A 16474-nucleotide genomic window follows, 5' to 3' on the forward strand; every position below is an offset into this window, starting at 1 on the left:
ACTCATTTCTATTTTATTTTCAATTTTGAATTTTCTCCTCCTTCTATTGCCCACACATTAGGAAGGCAAGAAAAATAAAATTCTTTACAAATATGTGAAGTCATGTAAAACATTTCCACATTAGCCATTTCAAAAATAGAAAGAAAAAAAGAGAAGAAAATATCTTTCAGTGTGTACTCTGGGTCTATCAGCTCTATCTGGAAGTTGTTTTATCATGAATCATTTGAAATTATGGCTGGTCGTTGTGTTGATAAGAGTTATTAAATCTTCTCATGTTGATTATTTTCATAAGATTGCTGTTACTCTATAAATTGTTCTCCTGAAACAACAAGTGATTAATATTTCAACAATTATTTACCTGTCATTATTTGTGAAAACTGTGTTTTGTAGTAGTATTTACACAGTTTTTATATGTCTTGGCGGCCAGGCTCTCGAGTATTTTATGATATTTGTAGTTCAAATAGAATTTCTCTTTTTGTTTCTTCTTGCTGGATTTTGTTAGTAATATACAGAAATGCTGATGATTTGTATCGATATATTTTATATCCTGCAACTTTGTTAAAACTGTTTATTGTTTTGATTAACTTTTTAACTGAATCTCAGTGATTTTCTAAGCATAGTCTCAACTGTAAAAAGTGACAGGTTTTTTTGCTTATTCTTATTCCTTCAGTTTCTTTTTTCTCGTCTAATTGACATAGCTAGCTTTCTAGTAAAAACTGAATATAAGAGCGATAATAGACATCCTTGCTTCACCTTTGATTTTATTAGAAAGGTTTCTAGCTTATCTCCATTACTGATCTTGCTTACTTTTGGTTTTAGATAGATACTACTTACAATTTTTAGAAAGCTCCATTCCTGTGTTGTGTGTGTGTGTGTGTGTGTGTGTGTGTGTGTGTGTTTAACAAGGATGGGTATTGTATTTTGTCAAAAGTTCTTTTCTGTGTCTTTTAAAATAATTATATGATGTTGTTTTTGTTATCAAGATGTTCAATTATATTTCTAATTTTTCTGATTTTGAACCAGACTTGCAATTCTGGTGTAAATCTGGTGTTATAATATGTGATGTTTGTGATAATAGTGCTGTAATCTTCTTGTTATTATTTTATTTTAAAAAATCTGCATCAATATTCACTAGGGAAATTGTTCTACAGTTTTCTTTCTCGGTTTTTACTCTCTCGTTTAGATAACAAGACCATATTTACATCATAGAATTTGGTAGTTGTCCTTCTTTATCTATTTTTTCCCAACAGTTTATGTAATATTGGAATTTAATTTTTAAAAAATGCTTAGTAAAATTCAATCATAAATCCATCTGGTCCTTCGGATTTTTTCATGGAGTGTTCATTTATGAACACTTGTTCAATTTCTTTTTCTAAAATGGGGTTTTTAAAATATTTTATTTCCTCTTCTGTTATTCTGGGCAATTTATATTTTTGTAAACATTTATCTATTTCATTTAGATTTTTAGTGGCATATACTTGGGCAAAATAGCTCCTAGTAATTGCTTTTATTTCTTTATCATTGATTTTGAATTCACCTTTTTCATTTTTTGATACTGGTAATTTGATGTTCTTCCTTTTTTAAAAATCAAATTAGCTAATGCCTATTTTACTTGCTTTTTTAATAAACAAGTCCTAATTTTATTGGTTCAATAATTTTAACTTTGAATTTTGCTCATCTCTCCTTTAATTTTCAAGACTTCCATTTTATCAGAGTGAAGATTTTAAAATTAGTTTTCTATTTTTTTAAAATTGCATAACCAATTCATTGATTTTCTGTTTCTCTCTTGTTGATGTAAGTGTTTAGAGATATAAATTTCCCCCTAAGTGCTGCTTTGGCTGTATTCCACAAATTTTTCTATGTTGTCTCATTATTGTCATTTTAAATAGAATTCTTGGTTATTTCTATAATTTCTTCTTTGACTAACTCATTTTTTAAGATAAAGTTATTTAGTTTCTAATGAATTTTAATCTGTTTTTCAAAGACTTTTATTAAATATAATTTTATTGCACTGTGGTTGTGTAAAGGTTCATATAATATTTCTGTTTTTCTGCAGTTATTGGTGATGTTTTTATACCCTAATACATGCTCAGTTTTTGTGAAGATACCATGCACAACTGAGAAAATGTATGATCTTTTCTGTTCTCCTTTATTTTTCTTCAGAGGTCTATCATATCTAACTTTTCAAAAATTTTATTCCTCTCTTTAGCTTCTTTCATTTTTAATATTATGGTTAGATTTATGTAGATATGAAAAGACTAATTTGAGGTTCCCTACTATTATAGTTCTACTCTCTATTTCCTCCTGTAACTCATTTAATTTTTTAAGAATTTAGATATTATGCCATGTGGTACTTATATGCTCAGTGTTGATATCAATTCACTGTCTTTGATACCTTTTTTAAAATATTTTATTTTTTCTCCAATTACATGTAAAAACAATTTCAACAGTCTTTTATTTTCAAAATTTGAGTTCCAAATTCTCTCTCTCCCCACCCCTCCCATTGAGAAGGTAAGCAATTTGAAATAGGTTATAGATGTGTAGTCATGCAAAACATATTTCCATGGAAGTCAAGCTGTGAAAGAAAACATAAGGGAGCAGGGCCAAGATGGTGGAATGCAGGCACTGACCTGTCCTAGCTCTCCCGCCAAAACCCTTAAATATCTGTAAAAAATTACTCTAAACAAAATTTAGAGCAGCAGAAGCCACAAAATGATAGTGAAACATTTCCAGCCCAAGACAGCCTGGAGGACTGATAGGAAAGGTCTATTGCACCAGGCTTGTAGCAGAGAGCAGCCCAGTATGGGCTGCACCAGCACAGACAGGACTGGAGCAGGCTTCACAGGTAGCTGCTGTTGTTTCCAGATTTTGCAACCCACAAATGCCAAAAACAGCTTCAAAGGTCAGTGAGAAAACTTTTTCACCTAGGTAAGAGGGGAGCATGATCTGGCCCCAGCTCCAGCCCCAGGGTGTTGCAGCCACTGTGGCAGCAGCATCCACTTCTATAGCTCTCAACCTACAGACGCTGGGGGAATCTAGTCGCTGATCTGGGTTTTAGTCCTGATTGGCAGTCCTGGGGTGAGGATGAGTGTTGGCATGGTGGAGATAGTGGTGGCTATGGAGAGAGAATCCTACTTACAGTTCCAGGGCAGAAAAAGAGTGCTTTTGGTTGCTCATAGACTAGAGTGCAGGCCAGGAGAGAAGTAAACTACTATTCCTTGACTATGCCACTTTGGAGAAACTGAAAACTTACAGATCCCTAGAGATATTTTGGAGAACAGCTGCACAAAAGCTCTGAAGTCTGGGCTAGTCTACTCTCCACTTGACAAAGGACTCAAAAATCAAGTAATTGGCTGGGAAATTGCCCAAAAAGGGGGAAAAATAAGACTATAGAAGGTTACTTCCTTAGTGAAAAGGTATTTCTTTTCCATACTTTCATATGAGGAAGAGCAAAGCATACAATCAAAGGAAGAACAAAGCATACAATCAGAGGAAGAACAAAGCATATAACTGGAGGAAAAGAGCAAATCAAGGCTCCTACATTCAAAGCCTTCCCCCAAAAAATATGCCATGGTCGAGCTCAAAAAGGATATTGAAAATCAGTAAAAAGATGGAGAAAAAATTGGAAAGAGAAATGAGAGTGAAGCAAGAAATTCATGAATTTCATGAAATTCATGTTAATTCATGAAAAATGAGTTAACAGCTTGCTAAAAGAAACTAAAAAAAAGTTGAAGAAAATAACGCCTTTAAAAATAGACTAACCCAAATGGCAAAAAAAAGTCCAAAAAACTAATGGGGAGAGGAATGCCTTAAGAAGAAGAATTGGTGAAATGGAAAAAGAGGTCTAAAAACTCATTGAAGAAAATAGTTCTTTAAAAATTATAATGGAGCAGATGGAAGCTAAAGACTTTATGAGAAATCATGAAATTATAAGACAAAATCAAAAGAATGAAAAAATGGAAGACAGCATGAAATATCTCATTAGAAAAACAACTGACCTGGAAAATAGATCCAGGAGAGATAATTTAAAAATTATTGGTCCACCTGAAAACCACGATAAAAAAAAGCCTACACATCATCTTCCAAGAAATTGTCAAGGAAAACTGCCCTGATATTCTAGAACCAGAGGGCAAAATAGAAATGGAAAGAATTCACCAGAGCTGAATAGAAAATCTGACTTTCAAATACAAGAATCAAGAGAAACATGAAAAGGTAAACAGGAAATAGCAGCCATAAGGAACTTATTAAGGTTGAACTCTTTACATTCCTACATGGAAAGCTGATATTTGTAACTCATGAGACCTTTTTCAGTATTAGCATAGTTAGAGGGTATAAATATATACATATGTATATATGTAGCTTTGTGTGGGTATATATGCATGTGTATATTATGTATGTGTAGGTAGGTATATATACATGGGTATATGTATGTATGTATATATGTGTGTATGTACATATGTATATATATTGTGCTCTGGTCTTTTCAACAAGAATGCTTGGAAGTCCTCCATTTCATTGAAATTCCACCTTTTTTCCCTGAAGTATTATACTCAGTTTTGCTAGATAGGTGATTCTTGGTTTTAATCCTATCTCCTTTGACCTCTGGAATATCATATCCTAAACCCTTTGATCCTTTAGTGTAGAAGATACTAAATCCTGTGTTATCCTGACTGTATTTCCACAATACTTGAATTGTTTCTTTGTGGCTGCTTGTAATATTTTCTCCTTGACCTGGGAACTCTGGAATTTGCTTACAATATTCCTAGAAATTTTCCTTTTGATGTCTCTTTCAGGAGGTGATTGGTGAATTCTTTCCATTTCTATTTTACCCCCTGGTTCTAGAATATCAGAGCAGTTTTCCTTGACAATTTCTTGAAAGATCATGTCTAGGCTCTTTTTTTCTTCTGTTTTTGATCATGGCTTTCAGACATTCCAATAATTCTTAAATTATCTCTCCTGGATCTATTTTCCAGGTCACTTGTTTTTCCAATGAGATATTTCACATTGTCTTCTACTTTTTCATCCTTTTTATTTGATTTTATTGTTTCTTGATTTCTCATAATGCCATTAGTTTTCATTTACTGAATTCTAATTTTTAAGAAATTGATCCAACCATTCTGGAGAACAAGTTAGAATTATGTTCAAAGGGCTATAAAATTGTGCATACCCTTTGACCCAGCAATACCACTACTAGTTCTATATCCCAGAGAGATCAGTGAAAAGTGAAAACATCCTATATGTACAAAAACATTTCAGCAGCTCTTTCTCTGGTAGCAAAGAATTATAAACTGAGGGATACCCATCAACTGGGGAATGGCTGAATAAGTTGTGCCAGGTGATTGTGCTATAAGAAATGACAGGCAGGATAATTTCAGAAAAAGCTGGAAAGACTTACTTGAATCAATGCAAAGTGAAGTAAGCAGAACCAGGAGAATGTTGTACACAATAACAGCAATATTAATGATCAACTGTGAAAGATTTAGCTACTCTGATCACAAGGAACCAAGACAATTCTAAAGGACTCATGATGAAAAATGCTATCTACCCCCAGGGAGAGAACTATTAAACTCTGAGTGTTGATTGAAAAGAAAAAGAAATTGTTTTCTTCAGTGAGCTTTTGTACCTCCTTTTCCATTTCACCAATTCTACTTTTAATGAATTCTTTTCTTCACTGGATTTTTGTATATCTTTTACCATTTTGGGTTTTTTTGATCAATTAATTCATTTTTAGTTTTCAAAATTCACTTTTATAAGATGTTGAGGGGAGGAAATTTAGAATTCAATATATTTTAAAAGTTGTTTTCAGAGATAATTCTAGAGACCTGCAAATTTTCAGTTCTTCCAAGGTGGTATGATATAGAGAGAGGAGTGTTTACTGCTGTAATGTGCACTGGTCTGTGAGTGACCACAAGCACTCTTTTCCTGGAACTGGAGCCAGTATCCCTAGTCCCCTGTGGTCACAAGTTCTGGTGTACTAGTTCTCCTCCTCACACTGGGACTGAGACCCAGGACTGTGACCTAGATCCAAGCATGAGCAATGTATCAGAATCCTGCCCCAGTGCCAACAAATGGACCCCTGTAGTCTCCTTCCAACTACTTATTGAACTCCCTTATCTTCTTGGGTTGAGAAGTTGGGAAACCACCACTGCTGCCACTGATTCAGTTCACCCCCATGGTCTGCTCCTTGTTTGCTGGGGAGTACGTTATGCTGGCATAGCCTGCGTTGAACTGCACTCTTCTCTCACCCTGGTACTACAGACCTTCCCTGCTCACCTTCTAAGTTGTCTTGGGCTGGAAGATTGTTTCACTCCATCCTTTTTTGGGTTCTACGACTCTATAATTTGTTTTGAGTCATTATTTAAAGGTGTTTGGAGGGATTTGGGAGAGAGCTTAGGTGAGTCCCTGCCTTTTCTTCTTTACCTTGGCTCCACCTCCTCTTTGATACCTTTTAACAAAATGTAGTTTCTGTGTTTATCTTTTAAAATTATGTTTATTTTTGCTTTTCTTTGTCTGTGATCATTATCACTTCAGCTGAAGCACAATAGATTTGGCTCCAGCCTCTTATTTTTTACTTTATGTGTTTCTTTTGTTTCAAGTGTTTTGGGTTTTTTTGTACAGTATACTGTTGGATTTTGGTTTCTAATCCATTCTCCTACCCTTTTCTGTTTTATGGATGAGTTCATCCCACTTAGATTCATAGTCGTGATTTTCTATGCATTTTCTTACATCCTATTCTGTAATACTTTTCCTTTTCCTTTCCCCCTTTTAGAGTCTGTTTGCTTCTCACAACTGTCTACCTTAATCTACCATCATTCTTAGTAGTCTAATTATGGTTTCTCTAAGACACCAAGTGATCACAAAGTTCTCAGGGATTCCATGTATCACCTTCCCATATAAGAATGTAAGTGGTTTAAACTTTCTTAATCCTTTATGATTTCTCACTCATTTACTTTTTTGTGTTTTTCCTGAGTCTTATGTTCAAATGTCAATATATCTACTCAGCTTTAGTCTTTTCATCAGGAATGTTCACAAGTCCTTTATTAAAGGTTCATTTTTTTCCCTGTGGGATTATACTTAATTTGCTGTGTTAAGTTATACTTGGTTTTGATATTGCCTTCTGGAACATCATTTTCTAAGCTCTCCTTTCTAGTGGTGGCTAAGTTTTGTGTGATCCTGACTATGGCTCTACAGCACTCAAATTCTTTCTTTCTGGCTGCTTTTAGTATTTATTTATTTACTTTTCTGGATTGACATGATAGCTCTAGGTGTTGGTTACAATATTCCTGATAGTTTTCATTTTGGGGTTTCATTCAGGAAGTGATTTATAATTTCTTTTAATTTCTACTTTGTCTCTGGTTCTAAGACAGTTTTCCTTTGTAATTTCTTGAAATATAATGTCTATGCTCTTTTTCTTGTTGTTGTTGATCAGGTAGTCTAATAATTCTTAAATTATCTTTCTTCAGTCTGTTTTTTAGGCCTGTTGTTTTTCCATAGAAATATCTCAATTTTAGATTTTCTCCAGTCTTTTCACTTGTTTTTATTGTTTTTGATGTATCATGTAATTATTAGCTTCTATTTGGAGAATTTTAATTTTCAAAGAATGATTTTCTTCAGGACAGTTTTGTACCTCTTAAGCTATTAATTCTACTTTCATATTTTTCTTATGCAGCTCTCATGTCTTTTCCAATTTATCCTTTATATCTCTAAATGGTTTTCACATTTTATTTTTGCTCTTTTTAAAAACTCTTTTAACTTTTTTAGAAATTCCTGTTGAGATTGTATCCAATCAGCAATTTTCCTTGCAGCTTTGCTTGTAGATGTACTCAAGTTATTGTCTTTTTCTGTGCCTCTCGTGAGCTTCCGTAGTATCATAGTAGCCATTTATGATTTGGGTTCTTTTTTTGTTTGTTCGTTTTTCTAACTTACTCCTTGACTTTGGACTTTATATTAGCATTGGGTTCTATATACTTCAGTGGAGGGGGCAGAGATGTCTGGCCTGATCTTTCCTCTTATTTTCCTCTGCTGCTGTCATAGCTCAGGTTAAAGGGCTCCAAGTTTTTAGTCCTCCCAAAGCAGTAAAACTGAGGCTGAAGCTTGTTAACTGCTCTTCTGGTCTGAGTTCTGCAGGTTCCTGTTTGGCTTGTGTGTGGTTGTTTTAATAGACTACTACTGTATTTAGTCACTATTTACTTGCTGGGAGGTTCTCCAGGTTCAGTGACTGAACTGCCAGCTCCCCTTTGACCTGGATTTCCTGTCCTGGTTATTCTCCCTGAAAGCTTATGTCCTGGACTAATGATTAGAACTGGATCTCCAGTTTGTGGTTTCAGAGCCACATAACCGTATTTCAGAACTAGTTCCATGCTTACTACTTAGCTAGAGTTCCCCTTGCTCATGACCTCTGATCTCCACTCTAAATCTGTGACTCAGAACAAGGGAATAGGCCAAGTAACAGAGCTTCCAGATGGCACCTGGTCCCGCACCCAGTGCTAATTCAGACATCTCTTTCTACCCTACTGCTGCCTGCCCCAGTGTTCTTTCTATCCTTGGATGTTAGAATAATCCCCAATGCTGCCACTTTTGTCCCACATATGCTCCTAGCCAGCTCTTGCCCCAGTGTCAGTGAACCTGTCTGTCAATCTCCCCGAACTCCCCTATATGTATTAATTTTAAGAGACTTTTCAATTTCATATTGTCAAAATTATCTCAAGGTTTTTATTAAATCCAGATTTTTTTCTTAAAAAAGTCTGTGTATTGATATGTGCATGAACGCACATAACAGATTGTAATAAATTGCTCTTTTTGCATGTTCCTTCCTGAATTTTCATCTCCCTTTCATTTACTTCTATGCTATTCGTTTTCATGTCTATCTCCATCCTGCCTTCCCTCTCACCTCCAGTAGATGACCTTTGTAACAAATATGTATAGTCAAGCAAAACTGTGTAGAAATGCATTAACTATGTCTGAGAATATACATTGTTTTATAATTCTAGCATGAACTTCCTCTGCTAAGAGGCAGAAAGTCTATATCATCATTACTTTTTGTAATCACAATTGATCACTACTTTGGTCAGAGTTCTGAGGTTTTTCAGTTATTTCCCTTCACATTATTCATATGAATCTTCCCATATTTCTTGGAATCTACCATACTCCTCATTTCTTAAGATATAGTAAAATTTTTTTTGTCACATATCATAGTTCAGACAGACATTTCCCCAAATAGACTTTCTTTTGTAGGTCTTTGCTATGAAAAACATGCTGTTACAAATATATTTATACCTATGGATTCTTTCTCTATGTCTTTAAATCCCATGAGGCACATGCCTAATAGCCATATTGCTGAGTTCAAGGATATGTATAGTTAAGTGTACTAATATGCTAGTGTCCCACAACCCCTCCTATAATTGTTATTTACCTGGATGAGTCTTCTGATCTCTGATCCTCAATCTCTTATTCAGTAAAAGATTGCTACATCATGGGGTTGTTGGGATGAAAATGATTTTAAAATCTTAAAGTTGCTGTATAATGGTGATCTATTAACTTTTTAAAAAATGCTATAATTCTTTAATGGATCCATGATCTCATTTGTCCCCCTCCACTAATGTAGCTTGCAATTTCTCTACACCTCATCCTATCTCTATTGTTTGAAAAGCCTCCAGAGGTGATTAATCCAACATTCAAGAGGGTCCTTAGTATCTTGACAATACCAGTGTAGTGTTTGGGCTAACAACAATCTGTTTTCTCTCTTGATTCATGGTTTACCCACCCACTTTTTCAGTTTTAAGTCTTGACTATGTCTTCTATTTCTTGAGCCCAAGTAATCGCTGAAAATAGACATCAACATCATCATTAATTATTATTAGTGGCAATAGAAGAAAATCTGTTTTTAAGTTATAAAGGAATATTGCTTTCCCCACAATTTAACAATAGTCTTTTACTTCATAAATGTTGGTCAAGCACCTACTATGTGAGAAACCAATATGAGGTATTATGGAATATTGATAAATGTTTTGTGACAGACCTCTAGTATAAGGGAGTCCCTCCTAGGATGTAAGGTTCTCCCCTGTTGACCTTACTTTCTATGACTTGGCTCACAGCACCATTTTCCCCCAGTGTCAGTGTGATTGTCAATAGATTAAGTCCTTTTCTGGGTACCCAGTCTATAAAAAGTTCATGGGCCAGCCAGAGATATTAGGAAAAACCCCTTAATGAGATCAGATGCTGAGATCATATAAAACAATGGGAATTGGGTCAATGCAAGTTTTATTGCAAGTAATGGGGAAAAGGGCAGAAAGAAAAAGGGATCTGATATGTAACTTGGACACACTAACATAGGAGTTGAACTCACATAAGAATGATGATACATTGGGGAGTACATTGACACAGGTCCATTCAGCAGGAAGGGTGTGCTTCAGAGGGAAGGTGTGCTCCTGCTGGTGGGTAAGGGTATGCTTCAAAGTGTCCTTCAGAGTGTTGAGTTCTTATACTCTGACTTGGAGGAGGCCTCCCTGGAGCCAGCCAATTTGCATATCAAGGGTCAGGGCAAAATATTATTTAGGGGTTTTGTTATCAGGGAGGAAAAACAATCTTATATTAGACTAAATGTTATTTTGGGCACACAGCTGCATTAACCTTAGAAAAATATTATTATTAATATTTTTTCATGAATAAGTTTATAGTCTTAAGGGTAGGCCATAATAATGGCCTCAAGACCATCAGGCCTCATCTTATAACAATGATTTCCATGCATAGATTATATAAGCTATAGCCTCCCTTAAAGGGAGACGCTCACTGTGGTCTTAAGACCACCAGTCCCAATCTTTTAACAATAAATACGCTAGTCCCCCTGTCTCATGAAATTCATAGTACAGTCGGGGGGTGGGGGGTGGAGCATCCATGGATACATCTAACTAAGCAGAGTGAAGTATGATAAGGTCTCCAACAGGTACAAAGTACTTACATGAGTTGATTGAATGTAAAGTAAGCAGAGGCAGGAAAATAACATACATCATAATTATAACAATATAAATGAAAAACAACAGAATAATTAAAAACCTGAATTCTCTACAACTAAAGGAGCAAGGAGCAAACAACCAATTTAAAAACCAGGAGACAACAGGATTTTTAATATCTCTTCCCATGGTGTCCATTACTGAACCTGTCCAATTGACAAGGTTCATCTCTTGAAACAGTGTTGGGTAGTTCTGAAAAGAGAAAAGAAACTTATTACTACGTGGTGCACAGCAGGAGGCCCTAAGGCTTTGCTGTTCTGTAGGGAAAACCCCAAATTTGGTAAAGGAGAAAACCTGTTCACTTGCATAGGACAGTTGAAAATTTGATTAGAACATTTTATCTGGAATCAAGACTGTGTTGAAATCCCACCTTTACCTAGATGGCCCTAAATCGGTCAATTAACCTCTTTTGGCCCGTTTCCTCATAAGTGTACAGCACCAGGGGTACTTCCTCTCACATGGACCCTCAGGTATCAGGTCCAAGGTACTCTTGTGGTTCTGCATCCACTCAAAATCATAGCTTGTGGGCCCTCACTGATATATTTTCTTTAAAAAATTATCTTTTGTTTTAATATTACCTGTATTTCCCATTATAGTTTACCCCTTCTCTCCCTCCCAGAGAGTTGTTGTGAGTAACAGAATAAGAAGGGGGAAAATCCAATTCAGGAGTATGAGCCAAAACATCTAATCTGACAAATTAGGCACTGTGGTGGTGGGTCAGGAGGGGTAGAAAGAGATAACTTCCTATATAGGTGGCACAATACATAGTGTACTGGACTTAGACTCAGGAAAACCTGAATTCGAACACTGCTACAGACGTTTACTAGGCACTTGACCTCTCTTAGTACCAGTTTCCTTGTCTATAAAACAAAGGCACTTGAACTTGACAACCTCCATGTTCCTTCCTCTTTCTAAATCTATGATCCTATGATTCTCTGGGGCCAAGCTTTGTCATTTTTACTGAAATGGGTTTTGAGTTTGTTTTATTTTCTGTTGTTTTCCTGATTTTGCTTACTTTATTTTATACTCCACAGTACCTGCTTCAATCGCCTTCATAAAAACTGTTGGAACAAATTTCTGTCATCCACTTGACTCTGGAAGAGAAAGGCTAAAACTCTGCCTCACATCCAATTCATATGCAAGACATCATTCTGTGATGTCATTGGTCCTCTTTGAACACAAAGTATCAAAGCTTTACTTTGAATAAATTCATTTCTTCTTTCTCTATATTTTTATTCTTTCTCTCAGTATGGCAATACAGTCATCTGTAGTGGGAACAAATGCAATCTGAGGCAGAAAACTTGATAATGATATGATCCAGGTCACAACTTAGTGCTAATTCCCTAAGGCTTAAAAAGCTTAGTCCTTAGAGTTCCTGTCCCTTAGACTTGAAGGAAGTCATATTGCTATGCTACGTTAAAAACAATGACAATATGTATCTCTCTAGGGAGACAAAGTGGCTATGTCTATCTGAAGAATGGCTGCTTCCTTGCTCAACATCCTTTCCATGCTACATGCAGTTAAGTAATCGTCCTCCTTGATAAATGTTAGAGAGTCTGAGTGTTTCAGTTGATTCTAATCTTTAGCCTGAACAACCAGACTGGCCAATCAGGCCCAGCTCAGGATACCATCCATTACCATGATTTGTTAACCTACTCCTCATCTGATGTGGTAATATTTACTAGTGAGCCAGGAAATGAAATTAATGCAAGTCAAAAGAAGTTTTTAATACAATAGTACTGCAAATCAGTTATAGTAATGGAGAGAGATGTTGCAAGAGATGGTGTTTTTTTTGGGCGGGGGGAAGCTAGAGTGTTTTGGAAACCTAAGTACCCCCAAAATTTAAGAGACTGTCTAGAGAACACTTAAAAGATAATATAGTCCAACTCTCATTATACATGTGTACATGTGAAAACTGAGTACCAAAGATCTTAAATTATTTGCCCTGTCACGCTGGTAGTTAGTTATAAGAGCAGAGATTCAAGTTGAGTTCTGCCACCAGTATTCTTTCTAATGGCAGCATGTTTCTTTCTCACTTTCCATTATGTGGGAAAAGAAATATTCTACTCTTGAGTTCAGAATTAAGTACAAAAATAGGAGATGTGGGAGTCTTGGGTAGCTAGCAGTTCAAAAGGGCCTGGGAGTTTTGACAGATCACAAGAACAATAAATGATAGTGTGTAATGATGCCCTGAAAAAAAGTTAGTATGACCATAGACTGCATGATTTGAGCCCTAGTGTCCGGATAACCAGATATGATGTACCACTGTTCTTTGTTAGATGAGATCACATATGGAGTTAAAGTGTTACAATAAAAACAAACAAAACTGCCCTTGATTTACAATTAAGGAGACCTGGGTTTTGATGCAGCCTCTAAAACTTACTAGCTTTGTGGCCTTGGGCAAGTCAGTCCACCTCTCTGAGCTTTATTTTATTTATAAAATAGGGTTTAAAATACTTGCATTACTTACTGTCCAGAGCTGCTGCCAAGTTATGTAAAATATAGTGTTATAGAAGTGTAAACAATTTCTCTTTATGGCTGGCTTTTAGAAGGGACATTGATGAGCTTTCATGAGTCAAAGGGATGGAGACCACGTTAAACATCCTGTCCTATGAGGATCACTTGAAAGGGCCTCTGTTTTCTCCTCTGTTAAAAGGCGTAAGGACTAGACTAGATGACCTTGGAGGTCCCTTATAAATCTAGATTTATTGTCATATGAAGTGAAGAAACTGGGGATGTTTTACCAAGAGAAGATTTATAGATGTGTGATTTCTGTCTTTAGATATCTGAAGTGCTGTCATAAAACAAAGAATTAATCTGTATGATACCAGATGGCAAAAGTAGTAATTTTAGAGTCCAGAGCAATAGATTACTTGTGTAATTTTGACAAAGGCATATTATCTTTCTGTGCTTGTTTCTTCACCTGTAAAATTAAGCTGTTAGATGACTGCCAACTCTAAGCCCAATGGCTCAATGATTTTAAGTTACAGGACAATGGGCAGTAGCCATATAGGAAAGAATCTAACAACAACAACAAAACCCCCAAACCTTTAATGGCAGAGAGGATAAGCAAAAATTCTTTGAAACCATTCTCCACTAAGTAGCAATAGTACAGTACAAAGAGTACTCATCATGGAAATAGAGGATCTGGATCCAAATCTTGCTCTACTTGCTACCCATATGAGGAGGCAAAGCAGTTAACCTTTGAACTTAGTTTCTTTATGTATAAAATGACTGTATTAGATGACCTCTAATGTCCCTGCCAGCTTTCAATCTATGATCCTATCCATGACTACCTCCCCTTATGCAAATATAAACCCTGCCAAGACTAACAGGATCCTGGAATGAAAAAACCATTGGAATGAAGGGTTGGCATCTGAGCAAGCCTTCCTTAGGATATCCCTACTAGTTCAAACAGTATTGTCCTTGGAAGAGACAGAGACCAGCTCTAGAGCATCTTTAATTCAGGGGGACACTCCAATTGACTGGAGGCTGAATCTTCAGGCCAAGAGTGGAATAGACCTGATGTAGTAAGACTGAGCACTTAGGTTTTGAAGCTGTGCCTGCCCGGTATGGGGAGTTTCATAAGCAAGAAGCTGCCCAGATGGGGGATGTATTTTCATGTATTTATATACAGTATTATGATTAAAGGACTGCATCCAGTTATGCTTTGGGAAGGAGAGAATAAGCATTTATTAAATGCCTACTATGTGCTAGGCACAGTGCTAAGAGCTTTATAAATAATCCCATTTGATCCTCACAACAAACCTGGGAGGTAGGTGCTATTATTAAGAAACTGAGACAGAAGTTAATGACTTGTCCAGGGAAACACAGTTCTTAATTGTCTGAAGGTGGATTTGAATTCAGGCCTTCCTGTCTGTAGGTCCAATGTTCTTTATCCATTGCTTGCTTCACTGAGCTGCTTTGGGAAATGACTTCAACTGAAATATAACAGGAATGACATTTGAGGGATATTTACTTTATTTTTTTCCTGAGTAGGGTGGACTTTGAGAGCCAGTCATTTGGACCACCATCCATAAGAGGCGGAGAAAAAGATCAAGTCACATAGAGCCTGAGAGGAGCCCTAGGAACTGTGGCTGATATACCAGATCCCCTGCAGGTCTGGGCAGGTACACATAAATGCAGGACTAAGTGCTTGTTTGACAGAACATCTGATGGCTTTTGCTGCTTAATAGGATTGTGTGTCCATGGACTTTCACAGGAGTTACATATATTATTATCTATGAGGTCTAGGACCATGTCTTAGCTACATTTTCTACCCTCCCTTAAGATCAACATAATGCCTTGCACACAGTAGGGACTTATTCAATAGCAGTTGATTACGTTGTTGAATAAAGCAATTGCTGTATGTTTACTGAACAAGCTAGTATGGAGTGTGGAGCAGCAAGCATTCATACAGCCACCCTTGGTAAATAATATGTGATGAAGATATGAGCTCTTCAGGGATCGATGAAACATCTTCTCCATATCTTTTCCTTAACTGAGCAAGTTGCTCTACTCATGTAGGTGTAGCAGTACTTGATGTTGACTGAAGGATGAAGATGATGACAGCAAAATGCAACATGGTATTCTATAAAGTGTTAAGACTTGGAATATTAAGTTCATGGAATTTAGACCTGGAAGGATCCTTACAGATTATCTAGGCTTACCTTCTCACTACAATGAGAGAAAGAAACTTGGGTCTAGAAAGGGGAAACTAGTTGCTCCAGGTCACACAATAGAACTATTATTCAAATTTAGGATATCTGACTCTAAATTCAATATTCTTTCAAAACCGCTAGGAGTCAAAAGACCTTGGTTACAATTCCTAGCTGAATGTCCATAGACAATTTCATATTTCCTCTCTGAACCTCAGTTCTTTTCATCTGTAAAATGGGAATACCTTATAGGCTTGTTGTGAAGGAAATGCTATTTAAATTTTAAAGCACTACAGAAATGTAAGCCCAACTGTTTCTTTCCTGGATCCCAATAATTAAAAGAAGAAACAGATGGTCTGCTCTCTTCAGTGACATGAGTAAGATGTGTCAGTTTCCCTTAGGATGAAGACCAGGTTTCCTGGAAAAAAAAGAAGAGGAAGAGAATGATGGGGTGCTTGGGTGCATGTGCTTGGACTCCAATTCTAAAATCACATTTCTCTTTAAAAGTCACATTTCTCCTTATCCTCAAAATACTATCCCAGGCAGTTTCTCCCCAGCCCATGGACACAGCCTGCCCCAGCAACAACTGTTATCTCCCTTCCTGCTACAGTAGCCAGCTGCACCTATAGAACTTATTAGTCTGAACCATCTGTGTACTGGCTGAACTGTCTGTGTACTGGGTCATAACGACATTTACTAGTCACTGACCAATCCTATGTATCCTAGACTTAGACATACCTATACTCCCTTACATTTATCTTGTCTAACAAGATACTGATGAGAACAAACTGGTATTTCTGAGCCACC

General features: G+C 36.3%; 1 long non-coding RNA gene across 2 annotated transcripts in view; it reads left to right on the forward strand.

Annotated features, from left to right (window-relative positions):
- The window catches only part of LOC140518690 (uncharacterized), a 96782-nt gene extending 81396 nt beyond the window's left edge, over positions 1 to 15386 (forward strand). For both annotated transcript variants that reach the window (XR_011971989.1, XR_011971990.1), the window contains exon 3: positions 15009 to 15386. This is a non-coding gene — a long non-coding RNA (uncharacterized lncRNA). The remainder of the gene's footprint in view (positions 1 to 15008) is intronic.
- The last annotated feature ends 1088 nt before the right edge of the window (positions 15387 to 16474 follow it).

Source organism: Notamacropus eugenii, chromosome 1 (genome assembly GCF_028372415.1).
Source record: "Notamacropus eugenii isolate mMacEug1 chromosome 1, mMacEug1.pri_v2, whole genome shotgun sequence".
Classification (NCBI taxonomy): domain Eukaryota; kingdom Metazoa; phylum Chordata; class Mammalia; order Diprotodontia; family Macropodidae; genus Notamacropus; species Notamacropus eugenii.